At 48.4% G+C, this 27,808-nt stretch overlaps 13 non-coding genes and 2 pseudogenes across 13 annotated transcripts; all 15 read right to left on the bottom strand.

Moving 5' to 3' along the window:
* Window positions 1-446: 446 nt before the first annotated feature.
* Window positions 447-637, bottom strand: LOC142276233 (U2 spliceosomal RNA). Its single transcript, XR_012739731.1, has one exon. It is a non-coding gene; the product is annotated as a U2 spliceosomal RNA (small nuclear RNA).
* Window positions 638-2,024: 1,387 nt separating this feature from the next.
* LOC142276232 (U2 spliceosomal RNA) lies at window positions 2,025-2,215 on the bottom strand. Its single transcript, XR_012739730.1, has one exon. It is a non-coding gene; the product is annotated as a U2 spliceosomal RNA (small nuclear RNA).
* A 1,387-nt stretch (window positions 2,216-3,602) lies between these two features.
* On the bottom strand, window positions 3,603-3,793 carry LOC142276231 (U2 spliceosomal RNA). Its single transcript, XR_012739729.1, has one exon. It is a non-coding gene; the product is annotated as a U2 spliceosomal RNA (small nuclear RNA).
* Window positions 3,794-5,180: 1,387 nt separating this feature from the next.
* LOC142276228 (U2 spliceosomal RNA) lies at window positions 5,181-5,371 on the bottom strand. Its single transcript, XR_012739727.1, has one exon. It is a non-coding gene; the product is annotated as a U2 spliceosomal RNA (small nuclear RNA).
* Window positions 5,372-6,758: 1,387 nt separating this feature from the next.
* LOC142276227 (U2 spliceosomal RNA) lies at window positions 6,759-6,949 on the bottom strand. The gene has a single exon (XR_012739726.1). It is a non-coding gene; the product is annotated as a U2 spliceosomal RNA (small nuclear RNA).
* A 1,387-nt stretch (window positions 6,950-8,336) lies between these two features.
* LOC142276226 (U2 spliceosomal RNA) lies at window positions 8,337-8,527 on the bottom strand. The gene has a single exon (XR_012739725.1). It is a non-coding gene; the product is annotated as a U2 spliceosomal RNA (small nuclear RNA).
* A 1,387-nt stretch (window positions 8,528-9,914) lies between these two features.
* Window positions 9,915-10,105, bottom strand: LOC142276225 (U2 spliceosomal RNA). Its single transcript, XR_012739724.1, has one exon. It is a non-coding gene; the product is annotated as a U2 spliceosomal RNA (small nuclear RNA).
* A 1,387-nt stretch (window positions 10,106-11,492) lies between these two features.
* LOC142276224 (U2 spliceosomal RNA) lies at window positions 11,493-11,683 on the bottom strand. Its single transcript, XR_012739723.1, has one exon. It is a non-coding gene; the product is annotated as a U2 spliceosomal RNA (small nuclear RNA).
* A 1,387-nt stretch (window positions 11,684-13,070) lies between these two features.
* LOC142276223 (U2 spliceosomal RNA) lies at window positions 13,071-13,261 on the bottom strand. Its single transcript, XR_012739722.1, has one exon. It is a non-coding gene; the product is annotated as a U2 spliceosomal RNA (small nuclear RNA).
* Window positions 13,262-14,648: 1,387 nt separating this feature from the next.
* Window positions 14,649-14,854, bottom strand: LOC142276234 (U2 spliceosomal RNA; annotated as a pseudogene).
* Window positions 14,855-20,297: 5,443 nt separating this feature from the next.
* LOC142276244 (U2 spliceosomal RNA) lies at window positions 20,298-20,387 on the bottom strand (annotated as a pseudogene).
* Window positions 20,388-21,774: 1,387 nt separating this feature from the next.
* LOC142276222 (U2 spliceosomal RNA) lies at window positions 21,775-21,965 on the bottom strand. The gene has a single exon (XR_012739721.1). It is a non-coding gene; the product is annotated as a U2 spliceosomal RNA (small nuclear RNA).
* A 1,387-nt stretch (window positions 21,966-23,352) lies between these two features.
* LOC142276238 (U2 spliceosomal RNA) lies at window positions 23,353-23,536 on the bottom strand. The gene has a single exon (XR_012739735.1). It is a non-coding gene; the product is annotated as a U2 spliceosomal RNA (small nuclear RNA).
* Window positions 23,537-25,142: 1,606 nt separating this feature from the next.
* On the bottom strand, window positions 25,143-25,333 carry LOC142276221 (U2 spliceosomal RNA). The gene has a single exon (XR_012739720.1). It is a non-coding gene; the product is annotated as a U2 spliceosomal RNA (small nuclear RNA).
* Window positions 25,334-26,720: 1,387 nt separating this feature from the next.
* Window positions 26,721-26,911, bottom strand: LOC142276220 (U2 spliceosomal RNA). Its single transcript, XR_012739719.1, has one exon. It is a non-coding gene; the product is annotated as a U2 spliceosomal RNA (small nuclear RNA).
* Between the last annotated feature and the right edge of the window lie 897 nt (window positions 26,912-27,808).

Below are 27,808 nucleotides of genomic sequence, written 5' to 3'. Positions count from 1 at the left end.
ACTAAAGAGATCATCATTACTCAAAGAAAACCCCAAAAACCAATGCATGATAGGAATAAACAGGTAACTTTCTTTGGAGTGGAAGCGGAGAGATCGCACCAGATGCCAATTCTAGATGTTATCACACCTGTGGTCACTGCAGCAGCAGGTGAATCCACTTTGTCCAAAAGGTGATCTATTCCATTCAATTGCAAATGATCTAGATAAGACAGAGAACTGCAGCACGGGGACATAGCCGAGTTGGTCAGGTTGAGTGGTGATGAGTTTGCTATTTGGATGAATAAAGAAAGTCAAAAGTGTGAAAGATAAAAAACAAAAGGAGGAAGTGTGAAAAGTGAATGGGCCAAATTGAGGTGCATATGAAGACGTATGCTTTCTTCCAATTCATTAAATCGGGCTAATATGAATCAGGTGAATTGAGTTCTGCTTTTGGAAACTGGGTTAAGAAGGGGTGCACCGTTCCTGGAGGTACTGCAATACCAGGTCAATGCGTGGAGTGGACAGAGCAAGCTCTTTTTCCATCTCCCTGTTCTAAAAATCCATTTAATATATGGTCCCCAGATAGGGGACGTATCAGATATTAAACTGATAAGAACAGATACTACACTTGATCTTAGCCAAAAGGCCGAGAAGCGATAACCAGAATTGGTTTGGGCCTCGAGTGGCACCCTGGCCTATGCCGGACACATCTTAGGGAGAGAGAGCGAGAGGGAGACAAACCCACGCCTACACAAGACATTTTGTCACCCAAGCCAACCCTTGAAAAGGCTGCTTTGCAGAGCCAAAACAAGAAGAATGGTGCGTTTTGCAGCCGCCGCCCACTGCAATGAATCTGAATAACTCCTCCTTTAGGGCGCAAGCAACTCCCCTCCCCCTTGCAGTCTTTCCAATTCACGATACAAAAAGACGGACAGGACAGGTTGCCTGACTTTCCGTCACTGCCACCCTTTGCCATCCTTACCCGTAGAAAGCCCTTTCATCATCCCCAAACCCTAATCTTTTCCCTTTCCTTCCCAGCCCCCAAACCCTGCCCTCTGTACCTTTCTCACCACCCGCTTCCCTTCTCCTGTCATCCCCCTACCACCCGGGAAAAAAAGAGATTGCCCCCTCCTTCCACTAGCCCACCCTCCCACCCAAAGAACAACTTCTTCTGCGCAGCTTGTTTTCTAGGCAGCAGCGCTATTGTGATGTCATCGGGGGGCATTGTGACAAGCCGCCAGTGTTCCGTCTCTTCATGTTGTGCACAGTTCAAACGGAAAATACATCAACAGGCAGACTACAGAAAAGCTTACTATCAAAGGTTAGAGGGGGGCTTTCTCAGAGGGCTTTTTACAGTTTTTCTATTCCCAATTAGCCGTTTAAGTGTACTTATTGAAAGTAGTAATTCTTTCATAGGCCGCCCTTTCTTAGTATTTGACGTTCCTTATATTGCGGTATGAGGCTTCGCAGTAGGTTGCAAACATTCATCACCCATGACTGTCCCCAATTGAGCTCAGAAGCTCAATGTCTATCATGACCTCTCTTTTAGAATGTCCAAGAGCAAGCAAACTATTCCTCCAGGAGAGGGCGCCAACAGACTACTAAAGAGATCATCATTACTCAAAGAAAACCCCAAAAACCAATGCATGATAGGAATAAACAGGTAACTTTCTTTGGAGTGGAAGCGGAGAGATCGCACCAGATGCCAATTCTAGATGTTATCACACCTGTGGTCACTGCAGCAGCAGGTGAATCCACTTTGTCCAAAAGGGATCTATTCCATTCAATTGCAAATGATCTAGATAAGACAGAGAACTGCAGCACGGGGACATAGCCGAGTTGGTCAGGTTGAGTGGTGATGAGTTTGCTATTTGGATGAATAAAGAAAGTCAAAAGTGTGAAAGATAAAAAACAAAAGGAGGAAGTGTGAAAAGTGAATGGGCCAAATTGAGGTGCATATGAAGACGTATGCTTTCTTCCAATTCATTAAATCGGGCTAATATGAATCAGGTGAATTGAGTTCTGCTTTTGGAAACTGGGTTAAGAAGGGGTGCACCGTTCCTGGAGGTACTGCAATACCAGGTCAATGCGTGGAGTGGACAGAGCAAGCTCTTTTTCCATCTCCCTGTTCTAAAAATCCATTTAATATATGGTCCCCAGATAGGGGACGTATCAGATATTAAACTGATAAGAACAGATACTACACTTGATCTTAGCCAAAAGGCCGAGAAGCGATAACCAGAATTGGTTTGGGCCTCGAGTGGCACCCTGGCCTATGCCGGACACATCTTAGGGAGAGAGAGCGAGAGGGAGACAAACCCACGCCTACACAAGACATTTTGTCACCCAAGCCAACCCTTGAAAAGGCTGCTTTGCAGAGCCAAAACAAGAAGAATGGTGCGTTTTGCAGCCGCCGCCCACTGCAATGAATCTGAATAACTCCTCCTTTAGGGCGCAAGCAACTCCCCTCCCCCTTGCAGTCTTTCCAATTCACGATACAAAAAGACGGACAGGACAGGTTGCCTGACTTTCCGTCACTGCCACCCTTTGCCATCCTTACCCGTAGAAAGCCCTTTCATCATCCCCAAACCCTAATCTTTTCCCTTTCCTTCCCAGCCCCCAAACCCTGCCCTCTGTACCTTTCTCACCACCCGCTTCCCTTCTCCTGTCATCCCCCTACCACCCGGGAAAAAAAGAGATTGCCCCCTCCTTCCACTAGCCCACCCTCCCACCCAAAGAACAACTTCTTCTGCGCAGCTTGTTTTCTAGGCAGCAGCGCTATTGTGATGTCATCGGGGGGCATTGTGACAAGCCGCCAGTGTTCCGTCTCTTCATGTTGTGCACAGTTCAAACGGAAAATACATCAACAGGCAGACTACAGAAAAGCTTACTATCAAAGGTTAGAGGGGGGCTTTCTCAGAGGGCTTTTTACAGTTTTTCTATTCCCAATTAGCCGTTTAAGTGTACTTATTGAAAGTAGTAATTCTTTCATAGGCCGCCCTTTCTTAGTATTTGACGTTCCTTATATTGCGGTATGAGGCTTCGCAGTAGGTTGCAAACATTCATCACCCATGACTGTCCCCAATTGAGCTCAGAAGCTCAATGTCTATCATGACCTCTCTTTTAGAATGTCCAAGAGCAAGCAAACTATTCCTCCAGGAGAGGGCGCCAACAGACTACTAAAGAGATCATCATTACTCAAAGAAAACCCCAAAAACCAATGCATGATAGGAATAAACAGGTAACTTTCTTTGGAGTGGAAGCGGAGAGATCGCACCAGATGCCAATTCTAGATGTTATCACACCTGTGGTCACTGCAGCAGCAGGTGAATCCACTTTGTCCAAAAGGGATCTATTCCATTCAATTGCAAATGATCTAGATAAGACAGAGAACTGCAGCACGGGGACATAGCCGAGTTGGTCAGGTTGAGTGGTGATGAGTTTGCTATTTGGATGAATAAAGAAAGTCAAAAGTGTGAAAGATAAAAAACAAAAGGAGGAAGTGTGAAAAGTGAATGGGCCAAATTGAGGTGCATATGAAGACGTATGCTTTCTTCCAATTCATTAAATCGGGCTAATATGAATCAGGTGAATTGAGTTCTGCTTTTGGAAACTGGGTTAAGAAGGGGTGCACCGTTCCTGGAGGTACTGCAATACCAGGTCAATGCGTGGAGTGGACAGAGCAAGCTCTTTTTCCATCTCCCTGTTCTAAAAATCCATTTAATATATGGTCCCCAGATAGGGGACGTATCAGATATTAAACTGATAAGAACAGATACTACACTTGATCTTAGCCAAAAGGCCGAGAAGCGATAACCAGAATTGGTTTGGGCCTCGAGTGGCACCCTGGCCTATGCCGGACACATCTTAGGGAGAGAGAGCGAGAGGGAGACAAACCCACGCCTACACAAGACATTTTGTCACCCAAGCCAACCCTTGAAAAGGCTGCTTTGCAGAGCCAAAACAAGAAGAATGGTGCGTTTTGCAGCCGCCGCCCACTGCAATGAATCTGAATAACTCCTCCTTTAGGGCGCAAGCAACTCCCCTCCCCCTTGCAGTCTTTCCAATTCACGATACAAAAAGACGGACAGGACAGGTTGCCTGACTTTCCGTCACTGCCACCCTTTGCCATCCTTACCCGTAGAAAGCCCTTTCATCATCCCCAAACCCTAATCTTTTCCCTTTCCTTCCCAGCCCCCAAACCCTGCCCTCTGTACCTTTCTCACCACCCGCTTCCCTTCTCCTGTCATCCCCCTACCACCCGGGAAAAAAAGAGATTGCCCCCTCCTTCCACTAGCCCACCCTCCCACCCAAAGAACAACTTCTTCTGCGCAGCTTGTTTTCTAGGCAGCAGCGCTATTGTGATGTCATCGGGGGGCATTGTGACAAGCCGCCAGTGTTCCGTCTCTTCATGTTGTGCACAGTTCAAACGGAAAATACATCAACAGGCAGACTACAGAAAAGCTTACTATCAAAGGTTAGAGGGGGGCTTTCTCAGAGGGCTTTTTACAGTTTTTCTATTCCCAATTAGCCGTTTAAGTGTACTTATTGAAAGTAGTAATTCTTTCATAGGCCGCCCTTTCTTAGTATTTGACGTTCCTTATATTGCGGTATGAGGCTTCGCAGTAGGTTGCAAACATTCATCACCCATGACTGTCCCCAATTGAGCTCAGAAGCTCAATGTCTATCATGACCTCTCTTTTAGAATGTCCAAGAGCAAGCAAACTATTCCTCCAGGAGAGGGCGCCAACAGACTACTAAAGAGATCATCATTACTCAAAGAAAACCCCAAAAACCAATGCATGATAGGAATAAACAGGTAACTTTCTTTGGAGTGGAAGCGGAGAGATCGCACCAGATGCCAATTCTAGATGTTATCACACCTGTGGTCACTGCAGCAGCAGGTGAATCCACTTTGTCCAAAAGGGATCTATTCCATTCAATTGCAAATGATCTAGATAAGACAGAGAACTGCAGCACGGGGACATAGCCGAGTTGGTCAGGTTGAGTGGTGATGAGTTTGCTATTTGGATGAATAAAGAAAGTCAAAAGTGTGAAAGATAAAAAACAAAAGGAGGAAGTGTGAAAAGTGAATGGGCCAAATTGAGGTGCATATGAAGACGTATGCTTTCTTCCAATTCATTAAATCGGGCTAATATGAATCAGGTGAATTGAGTTCTGCTTTTGGAAACTGGGTTAAGAAGGGGTGCACCGTTCCTGGAGGTACTGCAATACCAGGTCAATGCGTGGAGTGGACAGAGCAAGCTCTTTTTCCATCTCCCTGTTCTAAAAATCCATTTAATATATGGTCCCCAGATAGGGGACGTATCAGATATTAAACTGATAAGAACAGATACTACACTTGATCTTAGCCAAAAGGCCGAGAAGCGATAACCAGAATTGGTTTGGGCCTCGAGTGGCACCCTGGCCTATGCCGGACACATCTTAGGGAGAGAGAGCGAGAGGGAGACAAACCCACGCCTACACAAGACATTTTGTCACCCAAGCCAACCCTTGAAAAGGCTGCTTTGCAGAGCCAAAACAAGAAGAATGGTGCGTTTTGCAGCCGCCGCCCACTGCAATGAATCTGAATAACTCCTCCTTTAGGGCGCAAGCAACTCCCCTCCCCCTTGCAGTCTTTCCAATTCACGATACAAAAAGACGGACAGGACAGGTTGCCTGACTTTCCGTCACTGCCACCCTTTGCCATCCTTACCCGTAGAAAGCCCTTTCATCATCCCCAAACCCTAATCTTTTCCCTTTCCTTCCCAGCCCCCAAACCCTGCCCTCTGTACCTTTCTCACCACCCGCTTCCCTTCTCCTGTCATCCCCCTACCACCCGGGAAAAAAAGAGATTGCCCCCTCCTTCCACTAGCCCACCCTCCCACCCAAAGAACAACTTCTTCTGCGCAGCTTGTTTTCTAGGCAGCAGCGCTATTGTGATGTCATCGGGGGGCATTGTGACAAGCCGCCAGTGTTCCGTCTCTTCATGTTGTGCACAGTTCAAACGGAAAATACATCAACAGGCAGACTACAGAAAAGCTTACTATCAAAGGTTAGAGGGGGGCTTTCTCAGAGGGCTTTTTACAGTTTTTCTATTCCCAATTAGCCGTTTAAGTGTACTTATTGAAAGTAGTAATTCTTTCATAGGCCGCCCTTTCTTAGTATTTGACGTTCCTTATATTGCGGTATGAGGCTTCGCAGTAGGTTGCAAACATTCATCACCCATGACTGTCCCCAATTGAGCTCAGAAGCTCAATGTCTATCATGACCTCTCTTTTAGAATGTCCAAGAGCAAGCAAACTATTCCTCCAGGAGAGGGCGCCAACAGACTACTAAAGAGATCATCATTACTCAAAGAAAACCCCAAAAACCAATGCATGATAGGAATAAACAGGTAACTTTCTTTGGAGTGGAAGCGGAGAGATCGCACCAGATGCCAATTCTAGATGTTATCACACCTGTGGTCACTGCAGCAGCAGGTGAATCCACTTTGTCCAAAAGGGATCTATTCCATTCAATTGCAAATGATCTAGATAAGACAGAGAACTGCAGCACGGGGACATAGCCGAGTTGGTCAGGTTGAGTGGTGATGAGTTTGCTATTTGGATGAATAAAGAAAGTCAAAAGTGTGAAAGATAAAAAACAAAAGGAGGAAGTGTGAAAAGTGAATGGGCCAAATTGAGGTGCATATGAAGACGTATGCTTTCTTCCAATTCATTAAATCGGGCTAATATGAATCAGGTGAATTGAGTTCTGCTTTTGGAAACTGGGTTAAGAAGGGGTGCACCGTTCCTGGAGGTACTGCAATACCAGGTCAATGCGTGGAGTGGACAGAGCAAGCTCTTTTTCCATCTCCCTGTTCTAAAAATCCATTTAATATATGGTCCCCAGATAGGGGACGTATCAGATATTAAACTGATAAGAACAGATACTACACTTGATCTTAGCCAAAAGGCCGAGAAGCGATAACCAGAATTGGTTTGGGCCTCGAGTGGCACCCTGGCCTATGCCGGACACATCTTAGGGAGAGAGAGCGAGAGGGAGACAAACCCACGCCTACACAAGACATTTTGTCACCCAAGCCAACCCTTGAAAAGGCTGCTTTGCAGAGCCAAAACAAGAAGAATGGTGCGTTTTGCAGCCGCCGCCCACTGCAATGAATCTGAATAACTCCTCCTTTAGGGCGCAAGCAACTCCCCTCCCCCTTGCAGTCTTTCCAATTCACGATACAAAAAGACGGACAGGACAGGTTGCCTGACTTTCCGTCACTGCCACCCTTTGCCATCCTTACCCGTAGAAAGCCCTTTCATCATCCCCAAACCCTAATCTTTTCCCTTTCCTTCCCAGCCCCCAAACCCTGCCCTCTGTACCTTTCTCACCACCCGCTTCCCTTCTCCTGTCATCCCCCTACCACCCGGGAAAAAAAGAGATTGCCCCCTCCTTCCACTAGCCCACCCTCCCACCCAAAGAACAACTTCTTCTGCGCAGCTTGTTTTCTAGGCAGCAGCGCTATTGTGATGTCATCGGGGGGCATTGTGACAAGCCGCCAGTGTTCCGTCTCTTCATGTTGTGCACAGTTCAAACGGAAAATACATCAACAGGCAGACTACAGAAAAGCTTACTATCAAAGGTTAGAGGGGGGCTTTCTCAGAGGGCTTTTTACAGTTTTTCTATTCCCAATTAGCCGTTTAAGTGTACTTATTGAAAGTAGTAATTCTTTCATAGGCCGCCCTTTCTTAGTATTTGACGTTCCTTATATTGCGGTATGAGGCTTCGCAGTAGGTTGCAAACATTCATCACCCATGACTGTCCCCAATTGAGCTCAGAAGCTCAATGTCTATCATGACCTCTCTTTTAGAATGTCCAAGAGCAAGCAAACTATTCCTCCAGGAGAGGGCGCCAACAGACTACTAAAGAGATCATCATTACTCAAAGAAAACCCCAAAAACCAATGCATGATAGGAATAAACAGGTAACTTTCTTTGGAGTGGAAGCGGAGAGATCGCACCAGATGCCAATTCTAGATGTTATCACACCTGTGGTCACTGCAGCAGCAGGTGAATCCACTTTGTCCAAAAGGGATCTATTCCATTCAATTGCAAATGATCTAGATAAGACAGAGAACTGCAGCACGGGGACATAGCCGAGTTGGTCAGGTTGAGTGGTGATGAGTTTGCTATTTGGATGAATAAAGAAAGTCAAAAGTGTGAAAGATAAAAAACAAAAGGAGGAAGTGTGAAAAGTGAATGGGCCAAATTGAGGTGCATATGAAGACGTATGCTTTCTTCCAATTCATTAAATCGGGCTAATATGAATCAGGTGAATTGAGTTCTGCTTTTGGAAACTGGGTTAAGAAGGGGTGCACCGTTCCTGGAGGTACTGCAATACCAGGTCAATGCGTGGAGTGGACAGAGCAAGCTCTTTTTCCATCTCCCTGTTCTAAAAATCCATTTAATATATGGTCCCCAGATAGGGGACGTATCAGATATTAAACTGATAAGAACAGATACTACACTTGATCTTAGCCAAAAGGCCGAGAAGCGATAACCAGAATTGGTTTGGGCCTCGAGTGGCACCCTGGCCTATGCCGGACACATCTTAGGGAGAGAGAGCGAGAGGGAGACAAACCCACGCCTACACAAGACATTTTGTCACCCAAGCCAACCCTTGAAAAGGCTGCTTTGCAGAGCCAAAACAAGAAGAATGGTGCGTTTTGCAGCCGCCGCCCACTGCAATGAATCTGAATAACTCCTCCTTTAGGGCGCAAGCAACTCCCCTCCCCCTTGCAGTCTTTCCAATTCACGATACAAAAAGACGGACAGGACAGGTTGCCTGACTTTCCGTCACTGCCACCCTTTGCCATCCTTACCCGTAGAAAGCCCTTTCATCATCCCCAAACCCTAATCTTTTCCCTTTCCTTCCCAGCCCCCAAACCCTGCCCTCTGTACCTTTCTCACCACCCGCTTCCCTTCTCCTGTCATCCCCCTACCACCCGGGAAAAAAAGAGATTGCCCCCTCCTTCCACTAGCCCACCCTCCCACCCAAAGAACAACTTCTTCTGCGCAGCTTGTTTTCTAGGCAGCAGCGCTATTGTGATGTCATCGGGGGGCATTGTGACAAGCCGCCAGTGTTCCGTCTCTTCATGTTGTGCACAGTTCAAACGGAAAATACATCAACAGGCAGACTACAGAAAAGCTTACTATCAAAGGTTAGAGGGGGGCTTTCTCAGAGGGCTTTTTACAGTTTTTCTATTCCCAATTAGCCGTTTAAGTGTACTTATTGAAAGTAGTAATTCTTTCATAGGCCGCCCTTTCTTAGTATTTGACGTTCCTTATATTGCGGTATGAGGCTTCGCAGTAGGTTGCAAACATTCATCACCCATGACTGTCCCCAATTGAGCTCAGAAGCTCAATGTCTATCATGACCTCTCTTTTAGAATGTCCAAGAGCAAGCAAACTATTCCTCCAGGAGAGGGCGCCAACAGACTACTAAAGAGATCATCATTACTCAAAGAAAACCCCAAAAACCAATGCATGATAGGAATAAACAGGTAACTTTCTTTGGAGTGGAAGCGGAGAGATCGCACCAGATGCCAATTCTAGATGTTATCACACCTGTGGTCACTGCAGCAGCAGGTGAATCCACTTTGTCCAAAAGGGATCTATTCCATTCAATTGCAAATGATCTAGATAAGACAGAGAACTGCAGCACGGGGACATAGCCGAGTTGGTCAGGTTGAGTGGTGATGAGTTTGCTATTTGGATGAATAAAGAAAGTCAAAAGTGTGAAAGATAAAAAACAAAAGGAGGAAGTGTGAAAAGTGAATGGGCCAAATTGAGGTGCATATGAAGACGTATGCTTTCTTCCAATTCATTAAATCGGGCTAATATGAATCAGGTGAATTGAGTTCTGCTTTTGGAAACTGGGTTAAGAAGGGGTGCACCGTTCCTGGAGGTACTGCAATACCAGGTCAATGCGTGGAGTGGACAGAGCAAGCTCTTTTTCCATCTCCCTGTTCTAAAAATCCATTTAATATATGGTCCCCAGATAGGGGACGTATCAGATATTAAACTGATAAGAACAGATACTACACTTGATCTTAGCCAAAAGGCCGAGAAGCGATAACCAGAATTGGTTTGGGCCTCGAGTGGCACCCTGGCCTATGCCGGACACATCTTAGGGAGAGAGAGCGAGAGGGAGACAAACCCACGCCTACACAAGACATTTTGTCACCCAAGCCAACCCTTGAAAAGGCTGCTTTGCAGAGCCAAAACAAGAAGAATGGTGCGTTTTGCAGCCGCCGCCCACTGCAATGAATCTGAATAACTCCTCCTTTAGGGCGCAAGCAACTCCCCTCCCCCTTGCAGTCTTTCCAATTCACGATACAAAAAGACGGACAGGACAGGTTGCCTGACTTTCCGTCACTGCCACCCTTTGCCATCCTTACCCGTAGAAAGCCCTTTCATCATCCCCAAACCCTAATCTTTTCCCTTTCCTTCCCAGCCCCCAAACCCTGCCCTCTGTACCTTTCTCACCACCCGCTTCCCTTCTCCTGTCATCCCCCTACCACCCGGGAAAAAAAGAGATTGCCCCCTCCTTCCACTAGCCCACCCTCCCACCCAAAGAACAACTTCTTCTGCGCAGCTTGTTTTCTAGGCAGCAGCGCTATTGTGATGTCATCGGGGGGCATTGTGACAAGCCGCCAGTGTTCCGTCTCTTCATGTTGTGCACAGTTCAAACGGAAAATACATCAACAGGCAGACTACAGAAAAGCTTACTATCAAAGGTTAGAGGGGGGCTTTCTCAGAGGGCTTTTTACAGTTTTTCTATTCCCAATTAGCCGTTTAAGTGTACTTATTGAAAGTAGTAATTCTTTCATAGGCCGCCCTTTCTTAGTATTTGACGTTCCTTATATTGCGGTATGAGGCTTCGCAGTAGGTTGCAAACATTCATCACCCATGACTGTCCCCAATTGAGCTCAGAAGCTCAATGTCTATCATGACCTCTCTTTTAGAATGTCCAAGAGCAAGCAAACTATTCCTCCAGGAGAGGGCGCCAACAGACTACTAAAGAGATCATCATTACTCAAAGAAAACCCCAAAAACCAATGCATGATAGGAATAAACAGGTAACTTTCTTTGGAGTGGAAGCGGAGAGATCGCACCAGATGCCAATTCTAGATGTTATCACACCTGTGGTCACTGCAGCAGCAGGTGAATCCACTTTGTCCAAAAGGGATCTATTCCATTCAATTGCAAATGATCTAGATAAGACAGAGAACTGCAGCACGGGGACATAGCCGAGTTGGTCAGGTTGAGTGGTGATGAGTTTGCTATTTGGATGAATAAAGAAAGTCAAAAGTGTGAAAGATAAAAAACAAAAGGAGGAAGTGTGAAAAGTGAATGGGCCAAATTGAGGTGCATATGAAGACGTATGCTTTCTTCCAATTCATTAAATCGGGCTAATATGAATCAGGTGAATTGAGTTCTGCTTTTGGAAACTGGGTTAAGAAGGGGTGCACCGTTCCTGGAGGTACTGCAATACCAGGTCAATGCGTGGAGTGGACAGAGCAAGCTCTTTTTCCATCTCCCTGTTCTAAAAATCCATTTAATATATGGTCCCCAGATAGGGGACGTATCAGATATTAAACTGATAAGAACAGATACTACACTTGATCTTAGCCAAAAGGCCGAGAAGCGATAACCAGAATTGGTTTGGGCCTCGAGTGGCACCCTGGCCTATGCCGGACACATCTTAGGGAGAGAGAGCGAGAGGGAGACAAACCCACGCCTACACAAGACATTTTGTCACCCAAGCCAACCCTTGAAAAGGCTGCTTTGCAGAGCCAAAACAAGAAGAATGGTGCGTTTTGCAGCCGCCGCCCACTGCAATGAATCTGAATAACTCCTCCTTTAGGGCGCAAGCAACTCCCCTCCCCCTTGCAGTCTTTCCAATTCACGATACAAAAAGACGGACAGGACAGGTTGCCTGACTTTCCGTCACTGCCACCCTTTGCCATCCTTACCCGTAGAAAGCCCTTTCATCATCCCCAAACCCTAATCTTTTCCCTTTCCTTCCCAGCCCCCAAACCCTGCCCTCTGTACCTTTCTCACCACCCGCTTCCCTTCTCCTGTCATCCCCCTACCACCCGGGAAAAAAAGAGATTGCCCCCTCCTTCCACTAGCCCACCCTCCCACCCAAAGAACAACTTCTTCTGCGCAGCTTGTTTTCTAGGCAGCAGCGCTATTGTGATGTCATCGGGGGGCATTGTGACAAGCCGCCAGTGTTCCGTCTCTTCATGTTGTGCACAGTTCAAACGGAAAATACATCAACAGGCAGACTACAGAAAAGCTTACTATCAAAGGTTAGAGGGGGGCTTTCTCAGAGGGCTTTTTACAGTTTTTCTATTCCCAATTAGCCGTTTAAGTGTACTTATTGAAAGTAGTAATTCTTTCATAGGCCGCCCTTTCTTAGTATTTGACGTTCCTTATATTGCGGTATGAGGCTTCGCAGTAGGTTGCAAACATTCATCACCCATGACTGTCCCCAATTGAGCTCAGAAGCTCAATGTCTATCATGACCTCTCTTTTAGAATGTCCAAGAGCAAGCAAACTATTCCTCCAGGAGAGGGCGCCAACAGACTACTAAAGAGATCATCATTACTCAAAGAAAACCCCAAAAACCAATGCATGATAGGAATAAACAGGTAACTTTCTTTGGAGTGGAAGCGGAGAGATCGCACCAGATGCCAATTCTAGATGTTATCACACCTGTGGTCACTGCAGCAGCAGGTGAATCCACTTTGTCCAAAAGGGATCTATTCCATTCAATTGCAAATGATCTAGATAAGACAGAGAACTGCAGCACGGGGACATAGCCGAGTTGGTCAGGTTGAGTGGTGATGAGTTTGCTATTTGGATGAATAAAGAAAGTCAAAAGTGTGAAAGATAAAAAACAAAAGGAGGAAGTGTGAAAAGTGAATGGGCCAAATTGAGGTGCATATGAAGACGTATGCTTTCTTCCAATTCATTAAATCGGGCTAATATGAATCAGGTGAATTGAGTTCTGCTTTTGGAAACTGGGTTAAGAAGGGGTGCACCGTTCCTGGAGGTACTGCAATACCAGGTCAATGCGTGGAGTGGACAGAGCAAGCTCTTTTTCCATCTCCCTGTTCTAAAAATCCATTTAATATATGGTCCCCAGATAGGGGACGTATCAGATATTAAACTGATAAGAACAGATACTACACTTGATCTTAGCCAAAAGGCCGAGAAGCGATAACCAGAATTGGTTTGGGCCTCGAGTGGCACCCTGGCCTATGCCGGACACATCTTAGGGAGAGAGAGCGAGAGGGAGACAAACCCACGCCTACACAAGACATTTTGTCACCCAAGCCAACCCTTGAAAAGGCTGCTTTGCAGAGCCAAAACAAGAAGAATGGTGCGTTTTGCAGCCGCCGCCCACTGCAATGAATCTGAATAACTCCTCCTTTAGGGCGCAAGCAACTCCCCTCCCCCTTGCAGTCTTTCCAATTCACGATACAAAAAGACGGACAGGACAGGTTGCCTGACTTTCCGTCACTGCCACCCTTTGCCATCCTTACCCGTAGAAAGCCCTTTCATCATCCCCAAACCCTAATCTTTTCCCTTTCCTTCCCAGCCCCCAAACCCTGCCCTCTGTACCTTTCTCACCACCCGCTTCCCTTCTCCTGTCATCCCCCTACCACCCGGGAAAAAAAGAGATTGCCCCCTCCTTCCACTAGCCCACCCTCCCACCCAAAGAACAACTTCTTCTGCGCAGCTTGTTTTCTAGGCAGCAGCGCTATTGTGATGTCATCGGGGGGCATTGTGACAAGCCGCCAGTGTTCCGTCTCTTCATGTTGTGCACAGTTCAAACGGAAAATACATCAACAGGCAGACTACAGAAAAGCTTACTATCAAAGGTTAGAGGGGGGCTTTCTCAGAGGGCTTTTTACAGTTTTTCTATTCCCAATTAGCCGTTTAAGTGTACTTATTGAAAGTAGTAATTCTTTCATAGGCCGCCCTTTCTTAGTATTTGACGTTCCTTATATTGCGGTATGAGGCTTCGCAGTAGGTTGCAAACATTCATCACCCATGACTGTCCCCAATTGAGCTCAGAAGCTCAATGTCTATCATGACCTCTCTTTTAGAATGTCCAAGAGCAAGCAAACTATTCCTCCAGGAGAGGGCGCCAACAGACTACTAAAGAGATCATCATTACTCAAAGAAAACCCCAAAAACCAATGCATGATAGGAATAAACAGGTAACTTTCTTTGGAGTGGAAGCGGAGAGATCGCACCAGATGCCAATTCTAGATGTTATCACACCTGTGGTCACTGCAGCAGCAGGTGAATCCACTTTGTCCAAAAGGGATCTATTCCATTCAATTGCAAATGATCTAGATAAGACAGAGAACTGCAGCACGGGGACATAGCCGAGTTGGTCAGGTTGAGTGGTGATGAGTTTGCTATTTGGATGAATAAAGAAAGTCAAAAGTGTGAAAGATAAAAAACAAAAGGAGGAAGTGTGAAAAGTGAATGGGCCAAATTGAGGTGCATATGAAGACGTATGCTTTCTTCCAATTCATTAAATCGGGCTAATATGAATCAGGTGAATTGAGTTCTGCTTTTGGAAACTGGGTTAAGAAGGGGTGCACCGGTCCTGGAGGTACTGCAATACCAGGTCAATGCGTGGAGTGGACAGAGCAAGCTCTTTTTCCATCTCCCTGTTCTAAAAATCCATTTAATATATGGTCCCCAGATAGGGGACGTATCAGATATTAAACTGATAAGAACAGATTTTTTTGATTTAACAGCATCTTTATTATCATGCACTACTCACAAAAAGGTAACAAACCGTGTACAGTGCCGCAGCCCCGTACACACAGAAATATACAATCCTTCTTACATAGCCATAGAGTACGACGCACTAAACTATACATCACGCTCCTATGCTTATCCATAACACTCAAGCTGAAAGAAAAAGTTAGACAATAAATAACGACGAACCGGCGATTGGGGGATGGGGGTAGGGGAAAATGGGGATAGGGTGGGGAAATCACAGGCCCGAAGCTTTATTGAAAGACGCACATAACGGGAAAAGGAGGGAGGGGGCATGGAAGAGGTCTAAACCTCCTCCTCGGCGCTGTCGTCCGGACTGTCCATGATGGAATAGTCTCTGAGCAGGCTGTGGATCAGCCTGCGGCAATCCTGGATAGACATCCTCTCCCTCTTCAAGATGAGCCGGTTCCTGGCGACCCAAATAGCGTCCTTAAAGCAGTTCATAAGGCGCCAAGCCTCCTGGATGGCTCCAACGGTGTGAGTCCCAGGGAAGAGTCCATAAAGTACGGAATGGTACGATAGGCTCCCTCTGGGGACGGAGTTCCTCAGGTCATCCTCCAGGGCAACCAACAGGCGCTGTGCGAAACGGCAGTCCCAAAAGGCGTGCAGCGATGTTTCCTCCACGAAGGGGCACCTTGGGCAGTACCGGGTTTTGCACAGGTTCCGGGCGTGCATGAATGACCGGACGGGCAGTCCGCCCTGTATCGCCATCCATGACAAGTCCTTGTGCCCGTTGGTCAATCCAGCCGATGACACGTTTGTCCAAACAGTCTCCAGTGTGTCGTGATGAAGTCCTGGAATGTTCTCCATTTCGTCCTTGGCTCTGATGAGTTTGTGGATAGTCTTTGGCTTCCACAAATCAGGCTTGAGTCCCTCCAGTTGGTGTTCCCTCACAAACCGAACCACGTCTCCGTAGAACCATGGCGCCGTCCAGTTGTAGGGGAAGGAGCTGTCCCACTTGTCCCAGCCTAACCGTCTCCAAAGGGGGAGCAGGAAGAAGCGAGACATGGACCCACCCGCGGAACCTCTCTTGACTCGCAGAGTTCGGCGAACGCAGTCACATACGAAGGAGGATCGCAGGAGGGTGGGGATATCGGGTACGCCCTTCCCACCCTTGCGAGGATCCTTGTACATGATGCTCCGCTTTACTCTGTCCATCTTGGATCCCCAGACAAAACGAAACACCGTCCTGGTAATGGCCCTGCACACGGTGGCAAGGGGGGGCCAGGCCTGGGCCGTGTACTGCAGCACGGGCAGTACCTCGTTACGCAGGACCAGTGCTTTGCCCTCACAGGTGAGGCGTCTGAGGCTCCACAGACCGATCCGTTGGGTGATCTTGGTCAAGCGTTCCTCCCAGGACTTGAGGGCTGCTCCTTCCTTCCCGAACCAGACTCCAAGAACCTTGATGAAATCCGGCTGGATGCTGAAAGGGAAGGGGGCGGAAGAGGCCGGCTGCCAGTCCCCGAAGAGCATGGCTTCCGACTTCCCGCAGTTGACTTTGGCTCCCGAAGCCCGTCCGAAGGTCTCACAGGTCTGGACGAGGGTGTCGACTGAGCGCCGGTCCGCGCAGAAGACGGTCACGTCGTCCATGTAGAGCGAGCACTTGACCTCGAAGCGTTCTGGTCCTGGTGCGGTGATCCCTCTGATCTCTCCATTCCGCCGGATAGCCTCTGCAAAGAGTTCTATAACACAAACAAAAAGAAGAGGTGACAGAGGACAGCCTTGTCTGACCCCTGAGAGGACCGGGAAGGGGTCAGTCTTCCAGCCGTTTACCAACACCGAGCTGTGAATATCAAAATACATTAGTTGGACATACAAACAAAACATGTTACCCAAACCTAACCTGTGCAGAGCTTTGCCCAGGAACTCATGGGAAACACGGTCGAAGGCCTTTTCCTGATCCAACGAGATCAGGGCTGCGTGCACCCGGCGGGCTTTGATGTACTCGACCGTGTCCCGCATGAGAGCCAGGCTGTCTGCGATGCGACGTCCGGGGATGCCGCAGGTCTGATCCGGGTGGATGATCCGTCCGATAACCGTCTTCAGTCTCGTTGCCATCGTCTTGGCCAGGATCTTGTAGTCGACATTCAGAAGGGTGATGGGACGCCAATTCTTCAGGTCGCACCTCTCTCCTTTACGCTTGTACAGGATCGTGACCATTCCTTCCCTCAGAGATGGAGGCATTCTGCCCTCCACCACCATCTCCTCATACAGCCCTAACAGGTCCGGACAGATTAGGTCTCCCAGCGCTACATAGAGCTCTGCTGGGAGGCCGTCACTGCCCGGTGTCCTGCCAGAACTAAAGGATTTGGCGGCCGAGAGCAGCTCGTCCACCGTCAGAGGAACGTCCATGGCCGCCGCGTCTGCAGGGTCAAGATGGTTAGTGATACCTGACAGGAACTTATCGGCGGCCTCGGGGTCAGTAGTCTTGCGGGCGTAGAGTTCGCTGTAGAAGTCGCTGACGACCTTCATCACATTCTCTTTCCCGCGTCGCATGCTTCCACTCTCGTCTCGTAGTTCATTCATGGGCGTGTGACCGGCGTGGAGTTTCCTGAAAAAGAACGAGTTACATTTCTCACCCTTCTCCAGGTTCTCCACTTTGGAACGGAAGACAATTCGCTCGGACTCCTCCTCGAAGTGCCTTTTCAGGCTCCTCTTAGTCTCCTCCAGCTCCTCTCTCACGTCCCAGCCGCATCGAAGAAGGTCCTGCAGGGAACGCAGCTCACGCTGGAGTCTCCTGAAGTCCCTCCTCTTCAGACACGCCTGTTGTTGACTCTTTGCCTGAAAGAAGAAACGGAACTCGAGTTTAACGTATTCCCACCAGTCAGAAACAGACTGGAAGCCCGCCTTGTAGGCCCGCCACGTGGAGTAGGCAGCTCTAAGCTCCTCCAGAATCTCACCCTTTTCCAGCAGAGAGCAGTTCAGCTTCCAGGAGCCCGGGCCAATGGGGAAGCCATGGCCCAGCACACCTTGAAAGTGAATGGCTCTGTGGTCAGAGAAGAAGCAGGGGACCATCGAGTGCCCACTCCGCCCAACCGCCCGAGAGGTAAACACAAAGTCAATCCTGGAACGCAGCGAGCCATCGGATCGGCACCATGAATAGTTCACAGATCCGTGTCCGATGGAGCCAACAACGTCCACAAGAGAGGCTTCGGTCACCATCTCAATGAGCAGTTTGGATGTGACGTCCAACTTGGCAGCCGTTCCAGAACTGCGTCCATCCTCCTCAATCGGGCAGTTGAAATCCCCGGCCATCACTACCGTCCTGGCGGTAGCGAGCTGAGGGCGCAGGGCTTGGAGGAGCTCCAGTCGATCGCTCTTCACAGGAGAAGCATACACATTGATGAACCTGACAGGTTCTCCCGCCCAGGTGCCATCCACGAGCAGTAACCTGCCGCAGACGATTTCCTGAACAGAGTCCAATGTGAAGGCGCTTCCCCTGATCAGCACGGCGACCCCCGCGGACCTACAGTCGCCCCCGCCAGACCAGTAGGATGGGCCATGGGTCCACTCCCTGGCCAGATGGTTGAAGGACCTAGAGGAGGGAAGGGAGCATTCCTGCAGGAAAAATACATCACTAGACTGAGTGTTAAGGAACGCAAAAATTGTCTGACGTCGGAACTTGTCTCTGATGCTCCTAACATTAATGGAAAAGATGTTAATGTTAGCAGTCATTGGAGGAAAGAGAAAGTTAGAGCAGGCGGTGTGCCTTAGTTACCACTCCGGTCGGGCGGTTCTTCCTCTTTGGCACCTGCTGGTAAGGGTATCTCCAGCAGACCCTCTTCTTCTAGCTGATCGAGCAGGGATGGTGCCTCAGTGGCTTCCGACTCCTCCATTTCTTCTTCGGCCACAAGGGACTCCACCATCTGCTCCAACACGTCCGGTTCTGGGAGGAGGCCATCCTCCTCTTCCTGGGGTGGATTGAGGTCCACAATGAACAGCTTGGAAGGTTCTGCGACAGGACTATCTTCCACCTTCCTTTTCCTTTGGCCTGTACCTGAGGAGACAAGAGCTGGAAAATCCTCCTCGGTGAAAAGTGCAAGAGTGCTGAGGCCCTCTGCTCTCATGGTCTGGGGAGGGAGAGTGGGCTTTGGGGGGGGGGTGAGGAGACCAACTGAGGAGTAGGGGAATGAGGTGGAGGTAGTGGAATCCTCAGTAGGGTTGGCCGGGGGGGGAGGGGTTTGGACAGGGGTGACAGGGGGGGGGACCAGGGAGGGGGCAACAGTTTTCTTACCCTTCTTTTTCCTGGACTCCGTGGCTGCTGGGGCATCGGCTGGAGCCACGGTCGCCGGGTTCTTGGCCGCCTTGTCCTTGGCCTCTGTGGCCTTGGTCGTAGCTGCCTTGGTCGACGAAGCTGTGACTACCCGATACTGGGTCGCCGCGGCAACCCTTGCCCAGGATTTCTCCCGCTGTGGGCAGTCCTTGTAAAGGTGGTCCACCTGTCCACATAGGTTGCAAGTCTTCTTCTTTGGGCAGTCCTTGGAGCTGTGTCCCGTCACCCGGCAAACCCTGCAGGCGTCCTCCTTGCAGGTCTTCATCGAATGCCCTTTCCCGCCACATTTCCTGCAGTTGTGTGGCATGTCCGGGTAGTAGATGAGACCAAAGGAGTTTCCCAGAGAGAATGTCGGGGGCAGGTGCTGGAGACCATCCTCGGATGCTGGTTCCCTGTAGAGTCGAACGGTTACTGACCACTTACCCGTCCAGAATCCGTTGCCGTTAAGGATGTGGGATGGCTCCCTCACCACTGTGCAGAGACGTCCCAGGAACGTGGAGATGTCTCTTCCTGGGGTGTGCGGGTTCCGCATGGAGACCGTGATCCTCTTTTCATCCCTCTGTATAGGACAGGATCCTAAAAAAGAATGAAAAGGGGAGTCCGGCATCGCTGCGTTCATCGCCTCCCAGTATCTCCTGCAGGCATTCACCGTGGCAAAGGTTACCAGAAAAATGCCAGTCATGAAGGTCTGGACACTCAGGGTTTCCGCCCTGGAGAAGCCCTGATCCAGAATCATCTTCTTGCAGAACACGTCGCTGGACATGTCCGGCAACCTACCATCCACCGCCTTTAGCTTCAGGGCGACCGTCTGCCGCATCCAAGGCTCCAGGGTTGGAGCCTTTTCAGGCAGCGTCCGGGCTCCCTCCGGCTGGCTGGCGTCGGAGGTAGGGGCCTCTTGGGCCGAAGAAGCCTCTGGATGAGCCTTCCTGGAGGTCCCTGGGTCCTGAGCCTTCTTGGCTGCCTTCTCTGGCTTGCTTGCCATGGCTGGTTCCTGCTTGAGTTCCCGGAGCTGGATCTTGGATTCTTCTCCGGGTGTCTTCTCCCGCTGTGTTCCTCCTCGAAGTTCCTCTGGTCTCCCCAAGTCTTCTCCGAGGCTTCGTCTTCTTGCTTCTTTCTGCCAAGCTCTTCTTCCGTCCGATCTCCCTCTTCCGGTCTCGGCTGGGCTTCGGAGCTCGTCTCCCTGATCGTATCTCGTCAAGTGTAGCTAGCTCAGTTTGTTCTGATAAGAACAGATACTACACTTGATCTTAGCCAAAAGGCCGAGAAGCGATAACCAGAATTGGTTTGGGCCTCGAGTGGCACCCTGGCCTATGCCGGACACATCTTAGGGAGAGAGAGCGAGAGGGAGACAAACCCACGCCTACACAAGACATTTTGTCACCCAAGCCAACCCTTGAAAAGGCTGCTTTGCAGAGCCAAAACAAGAAGAATGGTGCGTTTTGCAGCCGCCGCCCACTGCAATGAATCTGAATAACTCCTCCTTTAGGGCGCAAGCAACTCCCCTCCCCCTTGCAGTCTTTCCAATTCACGATACAAAAAGACGGACAGGACAGGTTGCCTGACTTTCCGTCACTGCCACCCTTTGCCATCCTTACCCGTAGAAAGCCCTTTCATCATCCCCAAACCCTAATCTTTTCCCTTTCCTTCCCAGCCCCCAAACCCTGCCCTCTGTACCTTTCTCACCACCCGCTTCCCTTCTCCTGTCATCCCCCTACCACCCGGGAAAAAAAGAGATTGCCCCCTCCTTCCACTAGCCCACCCTCCCACCCAAAGAACAACTTCTTCTGCGCAGCTTGTTTTCTAGGCAGCAGCGCTATTGTGATGTCATCGGGGGGCATTGTGACAAGCCGCCAGTGTTCCGTCTCTTCATGTTGTGCACAGTTCAAACGGAAAATACATCAACAGGCAGACTACAGAAAAGCTTACTATCAAAGGTTAGAGGGGGGCTTTCTCAGAGGGCTTTTTACAGTTTTTCTATTCCCAATTAGCCGTTTAAGTGTACTTATTGAAAGTAGTAATTCTTTCATAGGCCGCCCTTTCTTAGTATTTGACGTTCCTTATATTGCGGTATGAGGCTTCGCAGTAGGTTGCAAACATTCATCACCCATGACTGTCCCCAATTGAGCTCAGAAGCTCAATGTCTATCATGACCTCTCTTTTAGAATGTCCAAGAGCAAGCAAACTATTCCTCCAGGAGAGGGCGCCAACAGACTACTAAAGAGATCATCATTACTCAAAGAAAACCCCAAAAACCAATGCATGATAGGAATAAACAGGTAACTTTCTTTGGAGTGGAAGCGGAGAGATCGCACCAGATGCCAATTCTAGATGTTATCACACCTGTGGTCACTGCAGCAGCAGGTGAATCCACTTTGTCCAAAAGGGATCTATTCCATTCAATTGCAAATGATCTAGATAAGACAGAGAACTGCAGCACGGGGACATAGCCGAGTTGGTCAGGTTGAGTGGTGATGAGTTTGCTATTTGGATGAATAAAGAAAGTCAAAAGTGTGAAAGATAAAAAACAAAAGGAGGAAGTGTGAAAAGTGAATGGGCCAAATTGAGGTGCATATGAAGACGTATGCTTTCTTCCAATTCATTAAATCGGGCTAATATGAATCAGGTGAATTGAGTTCTGCTTTTGGAAACTGGGTTAAGAAGGGGTGCACCGTTCCTGGAGGTACTGCAATACCAGGTCAATGCGTGGAGTGGACAGAGCAAGCTCTTTTTCCATCTCCCTGTTCTAAAAATCCATTTAATATATGGTCCCCAGATAGGGGACGTATCAGATATTAAACTGATAAGAACAGATACTACACTTGATCTTAGCCAAAAGGCCGAGAAGCGATAACCAGAATTGGTTTGGGCCTCGAGTGGCACCCTGGCCTATGCCGGACACATCTTAGGGAGAGAGAGCGAGAGGGAGACAAACCCACGCCTACACAAGACATTTTGTCACCCAAGCCAACCCTTGAAAAGGCTGCTTTGCAGAGCCAAAACAAGAAGAATGGTGCGTTTTGCAGCCGCCGCCCACTGCAATGAATCTGAATAACTCCTCCTTTAGGGCGCAAGCAACTCCCCTCCCCCTTGCAGTCTTTCCAATTCACGATACAAAAAGACGGACAGGACAGGTTGCCTGACTTTCCGTCACTGCCACCCTTTGCCATCCTTACCCGTAGAAAGCCCTTTCATCATCCCCAAACCCTAATCTTTTCCCTTTCCTTCCCAGCCCCCAAACCCTGCCCTCTGTACCTTTCTCACCACCCGCTTCCCTTCTCCTGTCATCCCCCTACCACCCGGGAAAAAAAGAGATTGCCCCCTCCTTCCACTAGCCCACCCTCCCACCCAAAGAACAACTTCTTCTGCGCAGCTTGTTTTCTAGGCAGCAGCGCTATTGTGATGTCATCGGGGGGCATTGTGACAAGCCGCCAGTGTTCCGTCTCTTCATGTTGTGCACAGTTCAAACGGAAAATACATCAACAGGCAGACTACAGAAAAGCTTACTATCAAAGGTTAGAGGGGGGCTTTCTCAGAGAGCTTTTTACAGTTTTTCTATTCCCAATTAGCCGTTTAAGTGTACTTATTGAAAGTAGTAATTCTTTCATAGGCCGCCCTTTCTTAGTATTTGACGTTCCTTATATTGCGGTATGAGGCTTCGCAGTAGGTTGCAAACATTCATCACCCATGACTGTCCCCAATTGAGCTCAGAAGCTCAATGTCTATCATGACCTCTCTTTTAGAATGTCCAAGAGCAAGCAAACTATTCCTCCAGGAGAGGGCGCCAACAGACTACTAAAGAGATCATCATTACTCAAAGAAAACCCCAAAAACCAATGCATGATAGGAATAAACAGGTAACTTTCTTTGGAGTGGAAGCGGAGAGATCGCACCAGATGCCAATTCTAGATGTTATCACACCTGTGGTCACTGCAGCAGCAGGTGAATCCACTTTGTCCAAAAGGGATCTATTCCATTCAATTGCAAATGATCTAGATAAGACAGAGAACTGCAGCACGGGGACATAGCCGAGTTGGTCAGGTTGAGTGGTGATGAGTTTGCTATTTGGATGAATAAAGAAAGTCAAAAGTGTGAAAGATAAAAAACAAAAGGAGGAAGTGTGAAAAGTGAATGGGCCAAATTGAGGTGCATATGAAGACGTATGCTTTCTTCCAATTCATTAAATCGGGCTAATATGAATCAGGTGAATTGAGTTCTGCTTTTGGAAACTGGGTTAAGAAGGGGTGCACCGTTCCTGGAGGTACTGCAATACCAGGTCAATGCGTGGAGTGGACAGAGCAAGCTCTTTTTCCATCTCCCTGTTCTAAAAATCCATTTAATATATGGTCCCCAGATAGGGGACGTATCAGATATTAAACTGATAAGAACAGATGAGATTTCATCCGCAATTTTCAGAATCAAGGTAGCCCCGAAGGCCAGCAGGCCACCACACAAAAGCGCAGTGCCTGGGTGATCACCTCCCGAGCCCAGGAACCACCAGCCAAAAGGGGACGTAAGCACCAAAAGGCGCAACAATCCCCGAGGCCGGCAGTTGTGCAAGCCCGGGCCCCTCCCAGCCAAGACCAAGGCAAACCCAATGAAGGGACTACACTTGATCTTAGCCAAAAGGCCGAGAAGCGATAACCAGAATTGGTTTGGGCCTCGAGTGGCACCCTGGCCTATGCCGGACACATCTTAGGGAGAGAGAGCGAGAGGGAGACAAACCCACGCCTACACAAGACATTTTGTCACCCAAGCCAACCCTTGAAAAGGCTGCTTTGCAGAGCCAAAACAAGAAGAATGGTGCGTTTTGCAGCCGCCGCCCACTGCAATGAATCTGAATAACTCCTCCTTTAGGGCGCAAGCAACTCCCCTCCCCCTTGCAGTCTTTCCAATTCACGATACAAAAAGACGGACAGGACAGGTTGCCTGACTTTCCGTCACTGCCACCCTTTGCCATCCTTACCCGTAGAAAGCCCTTTCATCATCCCCAAACCCTAATCTTTTCCCTTTCCTTCCCAGCCCCCAAACCCTGCCCTCTGTACCTTTCTCACCACCCGCTTCCCTTCTCCTGTCATCCCCCTACCACCCGGGAAAAAAAGAGATTGCCCCCTCCTTCCACTAGCCCACCCTCCCACCCAAAGAACAACTTCTTCTGCGCAGCTTGTTTTCTAGGCAGCAGCGCTATTGTGATGTCATCGGGGGGCATTGTGACAAGCCGCCAGTGTTCCGTCTCTTCATGTTGTGCACAGTTCAAACGGAAAATACATCAACAGGCAGACTACAGAAAAGCTTACTATCAAAGGTTAGAGGGGGGCTTTCTCAGAGGGCTTTTTACAGTTTTTCTATTCCCAATTAGCCGTTTAAGTGTACTTATTGAAAGTAGTAATTCTTTCATAGGCCGCCCTTTCTTAGTATTTGACGTTCCTTATATTGCGGTATGAGGCTTCGCAGTAGGTTGCAAACATTCATCACCCATGACTGTCCCCAATTGAGCTCAGAAGCTCAATGTCTATCATGACCTCTCTTTTAGAATGTCCAAGAGCAAGCAAACTATTCCTCCAGGAGAGGGCGCCAACAGACTACTAAAGAGATCATCATTACTCAAAGAAAACCCCAAAAACCAATGCATGATAGGAATAAACAGGTAACTTTCTTTGGAGTGGAAGCGGAGAGATCGCACCAGATGCCAATTCTAGATGTTATCACACCTGTGGTCACTGCAGCAGCAGGTGAATCCACTTTGTCCAAAAGGGATCTATTCCATTCAATTGCAAATGATCTAGATAAGACAGAGAACTGCAGCACGGGGACATAGCCGAGTTGGTCAGGTTGAGTGGTGATGAGTTTGCTATTTGGATGAATAAAGAAAGTCAAAAGTGTGAAAGATAAAAAACAAAAGGAGGAAGTGTGAAAAGTGAATGGGCCAAATTGAGGTGCATATGAAGACGTATGCTTTCTTCCAATTCATTAAATCGGGCTAATATGAATCAGGTGAATTGAGTTCTGCTTTTGGAAACTGGGTTAAGAAGGGGTGCACCGTTCCTGGAGGTACTGCAATACCAGGTCAATGCGTGGAGTGGACAGAGCAAGCTCTTTTTCCATCTCCCTGTTCTAAAAATCCATTTAATATATGGTCCCCAGATAGGGGACGTATCAGATATTAAACTGATAAGAACAGATACTACACTTGATCTTAGCCAAAAGGCCGAGAAGCGATAACCAGAATTGGTTTGGGCCTCGAGTGGCACCCTGGCCTATGCCGGACACATCTTAGGGAGAGAGAGCGAGAGGGAGACAAACCCACGCCTACACAAGACATTTTGTCACCCAAGCCAACCCTTGAAAAGGCTGCTTTGCAGAGCCAAAACAAGAAGAATGGTGCGTTTTGCAGCCGCCGCCCACTGCAATGAATCTGAATAACTCCTCCTTTAGGGCGCAAGCAACTCCCCTCCCCCTTGCAGTCTTTCCAATTCACGATACAAAAAGACGGACAGGACAGGTTGCCTGACTTTCCGTCACTGCCACCCTTTGCCATCCTTACCCGTAGAAAGCCCTTTCATCATCCCCAAACCCTAATCTTTTCCCTTTCCTTCCCAGCCCCCAAACCCTGCCCTCTGTACCTTTCTCACCACCCGCTTCCCTTCTCCTGTCATCCCCCTACCACCCGGGAAAAAAAGAGATTGCCCCCTCCTTCCACTAGCCCACCCTCCCACCCAAAGAACAACTTCTTCTGCGCAGCTTGTTTTCTAGGCAGCAGCGCTATTGTGATGTCATCGGGGGGCATTGTGACAAGCCGCCAGTGTTCCGTCTCTTCATGTTGTGCACAGTTCAAACGGAAAATACATCAACAGGCAGACTACAGAAAAGCTTACTATCAAAGGTTAGAGGGGGGCTTTCTCAGAGGGCTTTTTACAGTTTTTCTATTCCCAATTAGCCGTTTAAGTGTACTTATTGAAAGTAGTAATTCTTTCATAGGCCGCCCTTTCTTAGTATTTGACGTTCCTTATATTGCGGTATGAGGCTTCGCAGTAGGTTGCAAACATTCATCACCCATGACTGTCCCCAATTGAGCTCAGAAGCTCAATGTCTATCATGACCTCTCTTTTAGAATGTCCAAGAGCAAGCAAACTATTCCTCCAGGAGAGGGCGCCAACAGACTACTAAAGAGATCATCATTACTCAAAGAAAACCCCAAAAACCAATGCATGATAGGAATAAACAGGTAACTTTCTTTGGAGTGGAAGCGGAGAGATCGCACCAGATGCCAATTCTAGATGTTATCACACCTGTGGTCACTGCAGCAGCAGGTGAATCCACTTTGTCCAAAAGGGATCTATTCCATTCAATTGCAAATGATCTAGATAAGACAGAGAACTGCAGCACGGGGACATAGCCGAGTTGGTCAGGTTGAGTGGTGATGAGTTTGCTATTTGGATGAATAAAGAAAGTCAAAAGTGTGAAAGATAAAAAACAAAAGGAGGAAGTGTGAAAAGTGAATGGGCCAAATTGAGGTGCATATGAAGACGTATGCTTTCTTCCAATTCATTAAATCGGGCTAATATGAATCAGGTGAATTGAGTTCTGCTTTTGGAAACTGGGTTAAGAAGGGGTGCACCGTTCCTGGAGGTACTGCAATACCAGGTCAATGCGTGGAGTGGACAGAGCAAGCTCTTTTTCCATCTCCCTGTTCTAAAAATCCATTTAATATATGGTCCCCAGATAGGGGACGTATCAGATATTAAACTGATAAGAACAGATACTACACTTGATCTTAGCCAAAAGGCCGAGAAGCGATAACCAGAATTGGTTTGGGCCTCGAGTGGCACCCTGGCCTATGCCGGACACATCTTAGGGAGAGAGAGCGAGAGGGAGACAAACCCACGCCTACACAAGACATTTTGTCACCCAAGCCAACCCTTGAAAAGGCTGCTTTGCAGAGCCAAAACAAGAAGAATGGTGCGTTTTGCAGCCGCCGCCCACTGCAATGAATCTGAATAACTCCTCCTTTAGGGCGCAAGCAACTCCCCTCCCCCTTGCAGTCTTTCCAATTCACGATACAAAAAGACGGACAGGACAGGTTGCCTGACTTTCCGTCACTGCCACCCTTTGCCATCCTTACCCGTAGAAAGCCCTTTCATCATCCCCAAACCCTAATCTTTTCCCTTTCCTTCCCAGCCCCCAAACCCTGCCCTCTGTACCTTTCTCACCACCCGCTTCCCTTCTCCTGTCATCCCCCTACCACCCGGGAAAAAAAGAGATTGCCCCCTCCTTCCACTAGCCCACCCTCCCACCCAAAGAACAACTTCTTCTGCGCAGCTTGTTTTCTAGGCAGCAGCGCTATTGTGATGTCATCGGGGGGCATTGTGACAAGCCGCCAGTGTTCCGTCTCTTCATGTTGTGCACAGTTCAAACGGAAAATACATCAACAGGCAGACTACAGAAAAGCTTACTATCAAAGGTTAGAGGGGGGCTTTCTCAGAGGGCTTTTTACAGTTTTTCTATTCCCAATTAGCCGTTTAAGTGTACTTATTGAAAGTAGTAATTCTTTCATAGGCCGCCCTTTCTTAGTATTTGACGTTCCTTATATTGCGGTATGAGGCTTCGCAGTAGGTTGCAAACATTCATCACCCATGACTGTCCCCAATTGAGCTCAGAAGCTCAATGTCTATCATGACCTCTCTTTTAGAATGTC

Source organism: Anomaloglossus baeobatrachus, unplaced genomic scaffold, assembly GCF_048569485.1.
Source record: "Anomaloglossus baeobatrachus isolate aAnoBae1 unplaced genomic scaffold, aAnoBae1.hap1 Scaffold_3939, whole genome shotgun sequence".
Lineage (NCBI taxonomy): Eukaryota > Metazoa > Chordata > Amphibia > Anura > Aromobatidae > Anomaloglossus > Anomaloglossus baeobatrachus.
The sequence above is the reverse complement of the archived record's forward strand: the minus strand, read 5'-3'. Positions and strand labels throughout refer to the sequence as shown.